The sequence below is a fragment of the Macaca nemestrina genome, chromosome 7 (genome assembly GCF_043159975.1).
Source record: "Macaca nemestrina isolate mMacNem1 chromosome 7, mMacNem.hap1, whole genome shotgun sequence".
Classification (NCBI taxonomy): domain Eukaryota; kingdom Metazoa; phylum Chordata; class Mammalia; order Primates; family Cercopithecidae; genus Macaca; species Macaca nemestrina.
The window spans coordinates 74458297-74471387 of NC_092131.1; the positions used below are offsets into that span (position 1 = coordinate 74458297).

A 13091-nucleotide genomic window follows, 5' to 3' on the forward strand; every position below is an offset into this window, starting at 1 on the left:
CTTGCATGGCTTGCTTTAGTCAATGAAATGTGAGCAAAAGCCACGTGTCACTTTCAGGTGGAATTTTCAAGAGCCAGTTATGATGGGCTGCTTTCTCTTTTCCTCTGTCGTGGTGACTATTAACAACTTCACCAGCCTGAGTCTTGGAAGACAATGTGAAGCAGGACCCCTTCCAATCCTTACTGAAACAGATCTTTGTTATAATTTGGGGATTTTTTTTTTTTTTTACTGTAGCATTAAGTTAGCCCATACTGACTAACACAAACACCAAGTCTTTATTATTTATTCTTTATTTAAGTCAGTTATATTTCCAAGTTCTCCCAGATAGGGGCAGAGCAAGAATATGACAAATGTTTGACTCCAAAGGTCATGAGGTTGCCAATATCCTGTTCCTACAGTTATTTATATACTTATTTTATCTCCATTTAATCTCTCTTGCTAGATATTTGAGGGCAGCAGGGCTAAGATGAGTCTAACTTTGATGCTGTATAGCACTTAGCATGGTTCCTTTTATACATGTATCCAGATAGCTACATCTATCTATTGATAGAATCTTTACTCTGGGTATATTATTATTATACGTCTATTTATATATGTGTGTATGTCTGTGTATATATAGTAACTAATATTCACTAAATACTGAATTTAATAAGATCTTCCCAACCTAGTTTCCGAAAAGCAGGCCAAGCATGGTAAAAATAAATCTTTCTCATAGAAATTATCCCAGAGAATTTTATGGTTATCCAGAATGACATCTGTGGTAATTTTTAAATGCTATGAATTCTTCAAAACTCTTCCTTCTAAAAGGTGGAGCTACTACTTCTCCCCTCGAGTGGGTGTGTGCTAAACTTGGTGACCTGCTTTTAATAATGAGCATATGGTGGAATTGATGGTGTATGATTAGCACAGCAGCTCCCTCCTTGCTCTCTTGGGTCATTCACTCTGATGGAAACCAGTTGCGATGTTGGGATGACACTTAGGCAGTCAGTCCTATGGAAGGGCCAATGTAGCAAGGAACTGAGGCTTCCTACTAACAGTCACTTCAGTGATTTTAGAGCTGGATCATCCAGCTTTAGGTGAGCCTTCAGATAACTGCCTCGGCTGCCATCTCAATTGCAACCTCATGAAAGACCCTGAGCCAGAGCTACACAGATCAGCTGCTCCTAGATTGCTAACCTGAAGAACCTATGTGAGATATCTTTGCTTTTTTAAAGCTGTCACTATTTGGGGGTAATCTGTTATCCAATAACAGACAACTCATATAGCATTAATGTAGAATCTCTTTTTGGAAAAATCATAGCCTTTTTTGGATACGTGATGATCATGGATAAAACTATGTGGCCCAGTGTGTCAATAACTGGTTGAATTTACATGTGTAGGGCACACTACCTGAAATATTGATTTTTATAAGTAGGGTCTGTATTTTCAAAGGTAAATGCTCAACTGATTTTTTTTAAAATGGGAAATTTGCAAAAGATGTCATCGATAGTGCCATGTACAAGACTATGAGATATTGAAAGAAAGGAATGATTTCTTATTTGTTTTTTGTTGTATCTCTTTACTGTTCTCCAGTCTTCCTTGTGCCTAGGATTGTGCTTTACATAACTAGGCATTCAGTTACACATGTCAAAATAAAGTGACATTCAGATGCTTTCTTTTAAGAAGAATTCTTCACTTTATCCCTGTCACTCTCTCACACACCAAACAATATCATGTCCCAAGAAGGCTTTTTCTCTTGAGGGGAGGGGATCATTAAGTCCTCTCCTTGTATTCATCTCTAAGGAAGTGTTTTCTGCAAAGTGTTCTTTTGAGAGTTCTAGGCCAGTGGGTTTGGTAGTTAAAGGGGGGTTGGCCTGATTTCTCCCAGAGTTAGAGAATACTTTGTTCTCTGTCTTTTGAGAGTTGGTTTTCATCCCACTGGCCTGACTTCTACCATGTGCCAGGGCAATTCTGAAGCGGGTAGTGGCTCTTAGTATACTAGAGTGTGATCCTTGGCCACTGGTGGCGAGGCAGTGCCTTTTTCTGCAGTCACAATTTATACCGCCCTTTGCAGACAATGCAGTTGCAGCCACTATGGCTCAGCAGTCAGACTCTATCAGCTTCGGTGCTTGCTCTGGAGTCCAACAAAAAAGTCTGATATATTTAAATCTCCTTAGGGCTGATTCCTGTCCCTACCCAGTTGTGAGTCTTCAGCATTGTTTACAAACTTGTGAATTATTAACTGAAACTCTAGAGCATAGCTGTGAAAAGAATTGTGATTCAAAAATAATGTAATAACCTTCTTTAACAGTAACATTAAAAATAACCCACCTAAAAATACGAAAATAATAATCTGCCAACCAATGCCACCTGTCAGCATAAACTCCCTGGCACTATCTGGCCTGTCTCGAATGAGAATCGTAATGCATGAGGTTGCCTTTCAGGTTTCTTGCTCCTGGCAGGGGTTACTACTTGGTGAGACTGTCCCCTGAGGGAGAAGAGAGTGTTTGCTGGCTGCCTGCTGCTCAGCAGTTGGTGTTTGGATGATACCACTCTGGGGAAATATACACAGTGTCAGAGTCAAGCTGCTACCAGTGGGTGTTTCTATACACAACTACTAAGCAACAGGAGAGTTCAAGGGGGAAAAACTGAGTATTGTAAAGATCGCCTTTGAGAGTACGTGATATCCAATATGACCCATTCTGCAGCAGGCTATGCACTCCAAAGGATGTGCCACATGAATATTGCAAGTGAGTGTTTTAAATCTTAATGGAAACTCCCTATAAATGTTGCCACTTGAGGGATCTATTCTGGGAGAAAAATATAGCATGTCCTCCCGCAATGCTGCGTGGATTCCATTACCAATATTGCATATGGGATCGAGTGTGGCAATGCTTTTATCACAACTATAAAGTGGTTATGAGCCAATTCTTCATATAAAACATAGTCAATAACATTGAGGGCTTTCCCTCCTTTCTGTTTCTTTTATTTCCTTCCTTCTTTTTCTTTTCTCTCTTTTTTTTTTAATGACAAACACCATGTCAGACAAAGGGCATCAGGACTTAGTCTTTGTACTACAATACAAAATAACAATACATAAACATCTTTGTGAAGGCAGCTCGAAACCCCATGTTTTCTATTAAAAAGTCATGTTCAATCTTCACTGTTGATAGAACTGAATAGCTAACACAGAGAACATTGTATATCAGAAAGGTCAATAGTTATTATGAGCTACAAATATATTTTTTTCTATCCTTCAGGCTGTTTAGCGCATATCACAGCATGAGCAGCTGTCTCCTTTAATGCTTTTAAAATTAGAATCCCAAAGAGGAAGAAAAAATTATGGTTGCAATGATTGCTCTTTGCTTTTGTAAGTTTACTTTAATATACTATTTTATATACATGAATCTTCTGTGCGGCCTATCCATGGGGCAGTAGCTGGTTGCCAGTATCCAGCTGAACCGCCATGTTTATTTTTTTTAACATTCTGGCCAAATCTCCATCTCAGGCACAGATGTTGCCCACATACCGTATTTTAAAACGGAGTTAGATAGAAGAGTCTGGTTACAGAGGCACTTGCAAACACATACACATGCATTCTGCCTTTTCCTTGCTTTAAAGCTTTATTACTAACTACAATACCATGTGATGAGGAACTGCTATACAGCACAGGGTGAAAAATCAGGCAGTGATTCAAACCATTGGTACGCAAGTATCACTCTCCACGTGCAGGCATGTGGACTGAGAGTGCACCTTTTAATATTTTAAAGGTTGATCTTCTGGCTGTCCCTGGAACTTCTTGCCCTTACTCAGCACATGACCCTAGAAGACAATATTGAAATGAAACCCATGTAAGCACACATCAAATGTTTTACTATAGCTCACTTTTTCTTTGTTCAGTTATTTGAATAAATACTTGCTGAGTAACTAGTGGTCTGGAACCATTCATAACAGTGCTTACCTTTTTTAGGGGAAGAGCAACAATAAAATAATTTCAGGTGGTGATTAATGCTATAAACAATAACAGCGAGTAAGAGACTAGAGAGTGATGGGAGCCACATTTTGGTTGGGTGGTCACAAGGGCCTCTCTGACATGGTGGCATCTCAGAGGAGACCAAGTCATGGATGTCTGGGTGAAGGAATCACGTCCATCTCTGTGCTCATGATTCTCATGGTAAATTTATGGCTCAAAACTGGTAAAAGGCTTTACAGAAAGCTATTTGTTGGATAGCTATGCAGTAGTGACTGTGAAATTCTAAAGAAGTTGTCTTGAATTTTTGTTCAAGATTAAATTATTTGCCTTCAGTATATGACTTGACATATAGGCCACCAAGGAAATAACTAATGGGCATGATGGATCAGTGTGTCCAATGCTCTCAGCTGTACCCACTGGGATTTTCAAGTCTTTAGGGATCTCCAGAGAAAGCAGCTTCAGTCAAAAAGTGGGATAAGGATACAGTGAATAAATGATACACTTCTTTTTGGAGAATTTTGGGGGGTGAAAATAGAGAGTTGAGTATGTTTACTGATGGAGAGGCCAGAGCTTAGAGTTGTCTACATTGGAAATGCTAATTGAAGAATTTAAACCCCAAGGGATATTGAATTAGTAACAGAGAAAGAGAGGTGAGCCTTTGAAATGGGGGAAATAAAAAGGAAGAATAAGAGAAGGTGGGAGGTGGAGGGAGAGAGACAGGAATGTGACAGAAATGGTTCCGAATAACTTACCTTCAATAAAGTAAATAAATTTCAATAAAGTTGTTTGCTGAGATAAAGGAAGTGGAAGAAGGACAGGATTTTGAGAGCAAAGAAAGCTATGAAACAGCCTGTATAGGGAAACCACCTGGGATCAATAGAAAATAAGCACTAAGATTTTTTAGTAGCTAGAAGTTGCCTGGCTTCAATTTCTAAAGATGGGACCCATGACAATGGGAATGAAAGGCAACAGGATGAGGGATTCCAAAGGGTTAAGTCAAGTGAAAACTGGTGACATGATGAGCTGGAGACTAGGAAAGGATGGCAGGACAGGGGTGTGGTGACATGAGAGAGGTAGGCAGTAGGGGCTTTATTCAGAGAGTGAATTCTGAGTATTATTTACTGCTTGAAAAAAGTTTGTATAAATACATATGTTCATAGAAAATTTTGAAAACATGAACTATAAATAAGAAAACTTAAAAAAAATCCCCATAATGTTATCACCCAGCTATAGTCACTATTACTAGTGACCCCAATGTGTTTTCTTGCAGTCTTATTTACCATTTATTGATAAATTTATTACAAAATTGGGATAACACCTGTGACTGCCTCATCTTTTAATGTTAAAAAGTCATAGCTTACTATGTGGCAATAACCATACTTTTATTAGACACTGTTAGGGCAATAAATGGATGCTCGGGTTCTAGGGGCTTTGGCTGCAAATCAGTGTTTTTAAACAAATTTTTAAAGAACATTACAGTATCTGTATTTGTCCATATTATTACATCACTTTCAAACACACTATTTTTTAGTGGCTATGCAATATTTCATTGCATGGTGATGGATTTCTTTGAAATTAATGTTCTTTCAACTTTCTTATCTCTTAGGGTGAATTTCTAGAATGAGTATGTCTGGGTCTGAGCTTTTAAAAAAGCTCTTAATACAAACAGACAAACTGATTTCCAGAAAAGTTGCACCATTCCAGTTTGCATGTCTCTCAGTAATATTTAATGGTGTTCATATTATTGCCACGTTAAAAGATTTGGTTTTTTTTTTTTGAGAGTAAACATTAATTTACCAGAAGATAACATATTTACCAGGGTCTCTGTGATAAGAAATGTGTAAAAACATCTCACATGTTTTTAATATGCATTTTTTTATTTTTATTTTTGAGATTGGTGTCTCACTCTGTCACCCAGGCTAGAGGGCAGCTAGCTGTAGCCTCGACCTCCCAGGCTCAAGTGATCCTCTGCTTCAGCCTCCCGAGTAGCTGGGACTAGAGGTGGGCGCCACCATGCCTGGCTACTTTTTGTGTTTTTTTTTGAAGAGACAGGGTTTCATCATGTTGCCCAGGCTGGTCTTGAACTCCTGGGCTCAAGGGATCCACCTGCCTTGGTCTCCCAAAATGCTAGGATTACAGACATGAGCTGCCACACCTGGCAATTGGCATTTTTATTTCTATTGAGGATGGATTATGTTTTAATACATATTTATTGGCCAGTTGAATTTTTTAATCACATATTTATGTTCTCCATTTTGTAATTGGGTTTTTAGTGTTTTCCTGATCAATCTGAATGAACTACATATATATTAAGGATATTAACTCTGACATATTTCTTGCAAGTACATCCCATTTTTTTGCCTTTTGTTTATGATATACATAAATGCATATGTTCTAAAATTTTATATTGAGTAGTCTATACCTTTTTTCCTTTGTGACTTTTGCTCAAATTTTTTAACAGGTGTTTGAGATTTTGAAAACGAAGCCTGGTTAAAGTCCAAGGTTTGATCGTGCTAAGAGTGCTAAAGGTAAGATAAAAAAATTGATACATATTTTTAAAAGTTTTGGCAGTCAAGGAACTATGTGTTGAATGGTTACCCATCATGGAAACTCTCATTCTTACATCTGTTTGCCTCCTTGAGCTGAGGGGTTCACAGGAAGGCTGCAGAGCATGAGCTGACATCTCTGAGGAAGGTCAGAGAGTGATGTGAGTGTTGATAGCCAATGGCACTAAGAACAGAGAAAGAATGCTTTTTTTAAAAAAAAATTTTAATTAATTAATTTTTTTAGAGGAAGTATTTAAGCAAAGATCTTAGGGAAATAGTGTGGAAGTGGCAGCAGAAGCGGTGCATGATGACCACTCTCTTTCATACAGGGACATAGGACTCTGAACTGGACAGTTGCACTGGAGAGGGTTAGAGAGTAGTGGCTTCCAAGGGAGAAAGGTCTCAGTGAGGATGAAGAGGCAGATGTGAGGCTTGTGGAAAAGTCAGTGGCTACGGAGAGTTTACACCTGATTAGCCTTGCTGAATAAAATACAGGATACCCCATTACATTTGAATTTCAGGTAAACAACAAATGAATTTTTGTACTATGATCCAAATATTGCATATAAATTCCAAATTGAACGGGGAATCCTATATTTGGTAAATCTGGCAGCCCTTTTCCTACAAGAATAAAGATTTAATGTGACCCAGAGGAAGGGTTTTGCATGAGTGCAGTCATATGTTTAACAGGGATGACAAATGGAAGAGTTTAGAAGATTGACCTGAGATACATTTCTTTAATGGAGTGAATGTTGAATGACTGGAGCTTTCTCACTGGAAGGTACTAGAGAATTACACAATTATTGAGAATTCACGTGAAATCTGGTGTGATGATATGGCTTTTTCAAATTTGCCATCTTAGGTATGGGGTCTGACACAATGGCCAATTTTAATTTTCCCGTGTGAGTGTGTATATTCTGGAGATAGAAAGGGTCTCAGGTTGCCAGGTCTCCACAAATATCTCCTGAATCAGTATCTTCTGTTAATTAATTAATTTTTTCATATGGGAGAAATTTGACCGGGTGGCTAGGATTTGTTGGTTTTATTATGGCTCAATTCCAGCACATCTTGAAATGGTTATTTTTCAAATGTTTTTAGTTAGAAGTTCCATATTAAATCTATCATCAATAAAGAATTGAGGGTTATTTATTGGAGCATATTCTTAGTAACATTATTTATACTTTGTGATAATTTAGAGAAGCCAGAAATGAGAGATAACCCAATAATTATCTATATCTGTTATTTTGCTAATGAATCTCTATTTTTGACATCTTTAATTAAGCTAATTTTCCTTTCTCTCATGATCCTAATAAGTTTCAATGACCACTGCTCCATCTTAATACCTAAACAAAGTCATCTAATCTTTTGCAAGAAGTAGCTCTGCTTTAAAACAGGACTTCATCATTATAATCTTGGTCAGCTAATATATGTGTAGGCATCATTTCCATATCTGAACTCGACGTTAGGTCATTTGTATATTTTCTTGAAGGCTATGCATACTCTTCCCTAGTGGAGAGGATAAAAAGCAGTCATTAAAAACGTCCATTTATATAGCTTGCAGTTATTCTCGCTCTAGAATTACCCTCCTTTCCTTCAGTTAAAAAAGATAAAGGATATTGCTGATGGTGATGGGGAAAATAGGGTTGAAGCAGCCTTTTCTCAAACCAGGGGCAAAGCAAATTTGTTGATGTTAATTATTTCCCTTTTTCCTGCTTCATGAAACAAAGTGATCTCTTCAAATATAGCTTTCCAATGACATACTTGATGTTTTTTACCATCAACACTTCAGTGTTATGTTGAATGGCTTCTGGGTCTAAACTGTATATTCTATAATGCCAAATAAGTATTTTTAAAACTGGCACGACACATCCCTTGTTGCCTGGGAGCTGAATGCTCCCACTGCATTTGTCATAATTGTTTTTGGTTAATCCTCTCAACGGCAGGGACTCCAGGTATTTATGGTTGCCCTTGCTCTGGGTCTTCAATTATTTGACCTGACGTGAGAATGAATCCATCAGTAACAGTAGGCTGTCCTTTGCCCATTTCTCCATTTTATTATTGCATTTATCCCTAACAAACTTCATTTGCATGTCATTAGTAAAGTTCTCCGTATTTTTCAACAGCTTGAGAAGCTGCATTTTGGAAATGACATAAAGGTTCAGATCATATACGTGGTGCTTATCCTCATGTTTCTCTCAAAGCTATGGCCTGCATTCTTTAGTTTCCGTCTTAATCATTTCAGTTACAAGCAAAATGAAACCTAAATAAATTTTCTTGAAATAGTCAATGACTTACACATAAAACACTTCAGAGAGAGTACACTTTTCTTCCCTTTAAAATATTTTTGATTCATTGTGCAAATAATACACAGGTATTACGATTACTACTAATGTTAACTGTCTACATGAGAGACAATATTGCTTTTACTCTCTTCCGGTAAGTGTTTTATGTGATTTTTTGGGGTGTTAAAATGATGCATGCTAAAATCACAAGTCTATATTCTTTAAATTATGAACATCTAATATAATTGACCAACGAGCCCATATCTAAAGCAGAAAGTAAAATACGTAAACCCAACCTAGAAAGGTCCTTATTCTGAAAGCTATGTCTTGCCCTTCAAGGTTTTTTGTTGTTGTTGATGCCAACAACCAATATCTGCAATCCTTTCTTTAACAGAATGCCTCTCCCTGACCAGGTAAAATAGCAGTGTGTATGTAAGTAATTTAGGGGAAGACAGAGGTGGTCTTAAAGGTGAAAGAAGGGAAAGAAAGAAATTATCTTTCTACCAAAATAATTCACTTACTTTAAAAAAGAGTATTCTCTCCTGTATGATTTGAAGTCTCCCATTTTAGGAGATGCACGTAAGTTCAAAAATATAAAAATAACAATAGAAATTCTTACTATTTTGACAATTATTTTCCACTTTACTTTTGGCTTGTTGGGGAAGAAAGAAGACATTTAGATACATGCAGCACATGTAATCTCAGGATTTTCCATATTTATATATTTTTTTCCCTACATTGTATTTTCTCTACCCAAGAGCCCAGGCTGTTATTTTTTTTTCCCGAAGTCTGAAGATCACCCCATGGATTAACAAATGATTGAGGATTCTCTCTTAAAAGACTCTTTAAAAAACTGTCAGAATCAGCCTGAGACAAAGATTTATTATGAACTATTTAAAGGGCTTAATATATGTGTCCCCAATGAGCCCTTGGAGCAAACTAAAAAGGAAGAGTAGAATTCTCAAAGAATAGGAAAAATTCTCCAATGCCCCACTTTCTTCACACCATGATTACTGTTTACTCAAAGGATGAAATGCCTAACCTGTCACACAAAGTCTTCAGAAGCCACAGTCCTGCTGATGTACAGTCAAAACAATACAATGAAGACCGACAGTAATGTGCTTGAGAAAGGCAGCTGTAATTTACTTTCTAACCTGTTCACTAACACACTAATGTGGCTACATCTTGTAGCAGGAGCTGATCCCTGACCCACGTAGCAATCAAACAACTACCCGAGTGTTGGCTGTCACAGAAGCTGGGACCGTCACCTTAATTATACGTTCCTGGATAACAAACCTTCCCTTAATGAGCAACTTTTCTCTTATGTGTGTTCCAACTCACCCCTTCTGTCCTTGAAAAGGCCCATTGCCAATCACTGGAATCTGTGAAGCATATTCATAAGTATTCTTCCTAACAGGTAATAAATACTACCTGAGCAGGCTGTTTGCTTTATGAGAATGCCAAGATATAATTAAAATTATAGCCTTGTACTCCTGGGAGGCTCTAGAGAAGAATCACTCAGCACAAAAGGGAAAGTTTTCAACGTACTTACAATTAAGCTTTTTTCTCTTTTATTGGTAATAATAATATTATTGTAATGGCTATCTTCTTTGGAACTTATATTTGGCCATGAGATTTATTCCTCTCAATGTAATTTCTACACTAGCTTTTCTTTTTTTTAGACATGAAATCGTTTTATTTTCTTATTATAAAACTCCCAAATTCTGTTGTTATCTGCCAATGATACCCCAACAATGAACACAGGCAACCAGGAGGGTCTTACAAGGAGGTTTTGCAAATACCTTGAGGAGAAAGAGTGCCTTTCTATGGAAAGAAGACCTTTAGCATTGAGGACAAAGAGCAAGGCAATCTTTACCATGTGACGGTTCACTTCCCGAATGTCACTAGCTCAGTGTGAGTTTGAGACGAGTCCATCAGAAAGGCAAATGGTACAGACTGGTGATTCGCTGAAGAGAAGGAAAGGACTTGGAACCAGGTTTGTTGGTTCAACTTCCATTTTATTTTAATCTCCTTAAGACTCTGCTTCTTTTCTCTTTAAATATGTGGCTATATTTTCTCTGTTAGACAGTTTTGGCACTGTTTGGTAAGGCATATATAGCATATGTATTTAGAAAATATATGTATTTAGAAAGCTCTAATGTATTTGCTTTGAGTAACCATTTACAGTGGAATATATGAACTAATCCATGTAAATCACTTAGCTTGGCACATGATAAACACCCAGTAAATGTAAGCTTTCATGGTTGTAGTTGGTATTGCTAATATCTCCACAGCTATTTCTGACATCTGTTTTTAGGCGTACTGGGTGGATGAAGGAACAGGAAAGGATAGTAACGCTCAATAGTCTGCTGAGTCTCAGAGCAGCAAATCCCATCCTGGAATAACAACAGGGGTACCACTGGGCAGGATGATGACCACAGATATGGAGAGCAGCAGTGTGCACGGGAGTTGGACATTTGCCACGGAACTGGGAAGTTTGGGCTGTAGGTCAGGCTTAGCAACTAGGGACAGCTCTACAGTCTCGCTCTGTCACCAAGGTTGTAGTGCAGTGGTGTAAACACGGCTCACTGCAGCCCTAATCTCCTGGGATCAAACAGTCCTCCAACCTCAGCCTCCCAAGTAGCTTTGACTACAGATGCACACCACCACACCTGGCTAATTTTTTGTATTTTTCGTAGAGATGGGGGTCTTTCTATGTTACCCAGGCTAGTCTTGAACTCTTGGGCTCAACTGATCCTCCCACCTTGGCGTCCCAAAGTGCTGTCATTACAGGCATGAGCCACCACACCTGGCAGCAGCTTTACAGCCTTACGTCAGTTATGCGTCTCTTCACCAACCATTCCCTTTTCCCTAAGAAGGACATAATATTATGTGACTTGCCTAACTTTCAGAGGCTGTACAATCAAATAAATCCAGGTGAAGGTAAAGTTTGATAAATGTAAGTTAAATTTGACCAGCAAACCTTTGTTGAGCGCTTCTTAGGTACCCGGCACTGTAATACCATATCACATGTGAATCTGATTAATACTGGAAAAACAATCTATGTATATACATTACTATTTTGTTCTCAAAATTCAGGTGTGTGCTAATACTTCAGTTTATGCTATCATCAACATGACTTTGGGTAACAGATTTCTAGGCTGATAAATTTCAGAAATGGATAGGTATCGCGAACCTGACTAAAAGATAGTAAGAAAATTTTATAGTCACAGGTTTTACTAGAAAATGGTGCAGAATAAATGTGAACATGAGAAAATGTAAATGCAAAAAAAAAAAGAATTATGCAAGAAATAAAAATGATGAAGAAGAAAGATGTAGGGTAGTAAGAAAGAAACTAGAGAAGACTGACAAGATAAAGACAAAGGACTAAGAGGGATGAGAAAAATACATAAAAATTACACAGACAAAGTGACAACAAAATATACAAAACAGGAACCCAGGCACATTAAGGAAATAAAGGGAAAAAGAAGAATGAAAAGAACAGGAAAGCTATTCTTATAACCACATCATAGCTTGAGTTTGCAAGTCAGCAGCTGCTGGTTCTGGGTTGCATGTGCCAAAGACCTGTGCTTTTCTCAGGCCTAGAAAACTGGAAAAGCATGAATCAACATGTATTTGGGTACTCACTTAAAAAAAAAAAAAAAGATTACAAAACCAGGTATTCCAAAATTTGCAACCATTATAATTTTAAACCTCAAAGCTGGGTGACTGACTAGACTTTCTCAATAGCCATGTTATTTTGTGTATACCAGCTTTGAGGTAGAGGGGATTAGGATTAATGCCAGGTGATTTACATGCACATTTAATTTAGTTGTCACAGCACTCTTTGAGATAAGCACCTTTATTTTCCCTATTTTAAAGAGGATCTGTTGTCTATGACCACGTACTTTAAAACACCCACTGTTGCTTATATAGCACGGCCTAAACGGAATCTAGATTTATTCACTGTAATTCACTTATAAATCTTTAGCTTTTTGTCATCTCTCCTGCAACATATTTCACAGTCCTTCTTTGCGCATAGAAAGAAATAGATGAGAATGCAGGCAAAAAGATGGTAGGAATTTGGGGTGATTTTAATTTTTACTTTATTTTCCAGATTTTATGAAATGAGTATTTATTATTCTATAATAGAATCTATCTCTATGTTCTTAGGTTTGTGTGTTTAAGGCGTTGGTACTTGCATTATCCAAAACTTCCCTGAAATACTCACTTTCACCCTGCTCTGAACAGTTCAGATTTCAGGGAGAAGTTGCTATTGAACATCAATTAAGAGGGCTTAACTTATTCCTT

At 37.6% G+C, this 13091-nt stretch overlaps 1 protein-coding gene and 1 long non-coding RNA gene across 22 annotated transcripts in view; one reads left to right on the top strand and one right to left on the bottom strand.

Moving 5' to 3' along the window:
* LOC139364052 (uncharacterized) overlaps nt 1–6577 on the top strand; it is a 108599-nt gene extending 102022 nt beyond the window's left edge. The window contains exons 3-4 of the long non-coding RNA XR_011625266.1: nt 3750–3830; nt 6414–6577. This is a non-coding gene — a long non-coding RNA (uncharacterized lncRNA). The remainder of the gene's footprint in view (nt 1–3749; nt 3831–6413) is intronic.
* LOC105477952 (neuronal PAS domain protein 3) overlaps nt 1–13091 on the bottom strand; it is an 861371-nt gene that overhangs the window by 72719 nt on the left and 775561 nt on the right. The window lies entirely within an intron of this gene.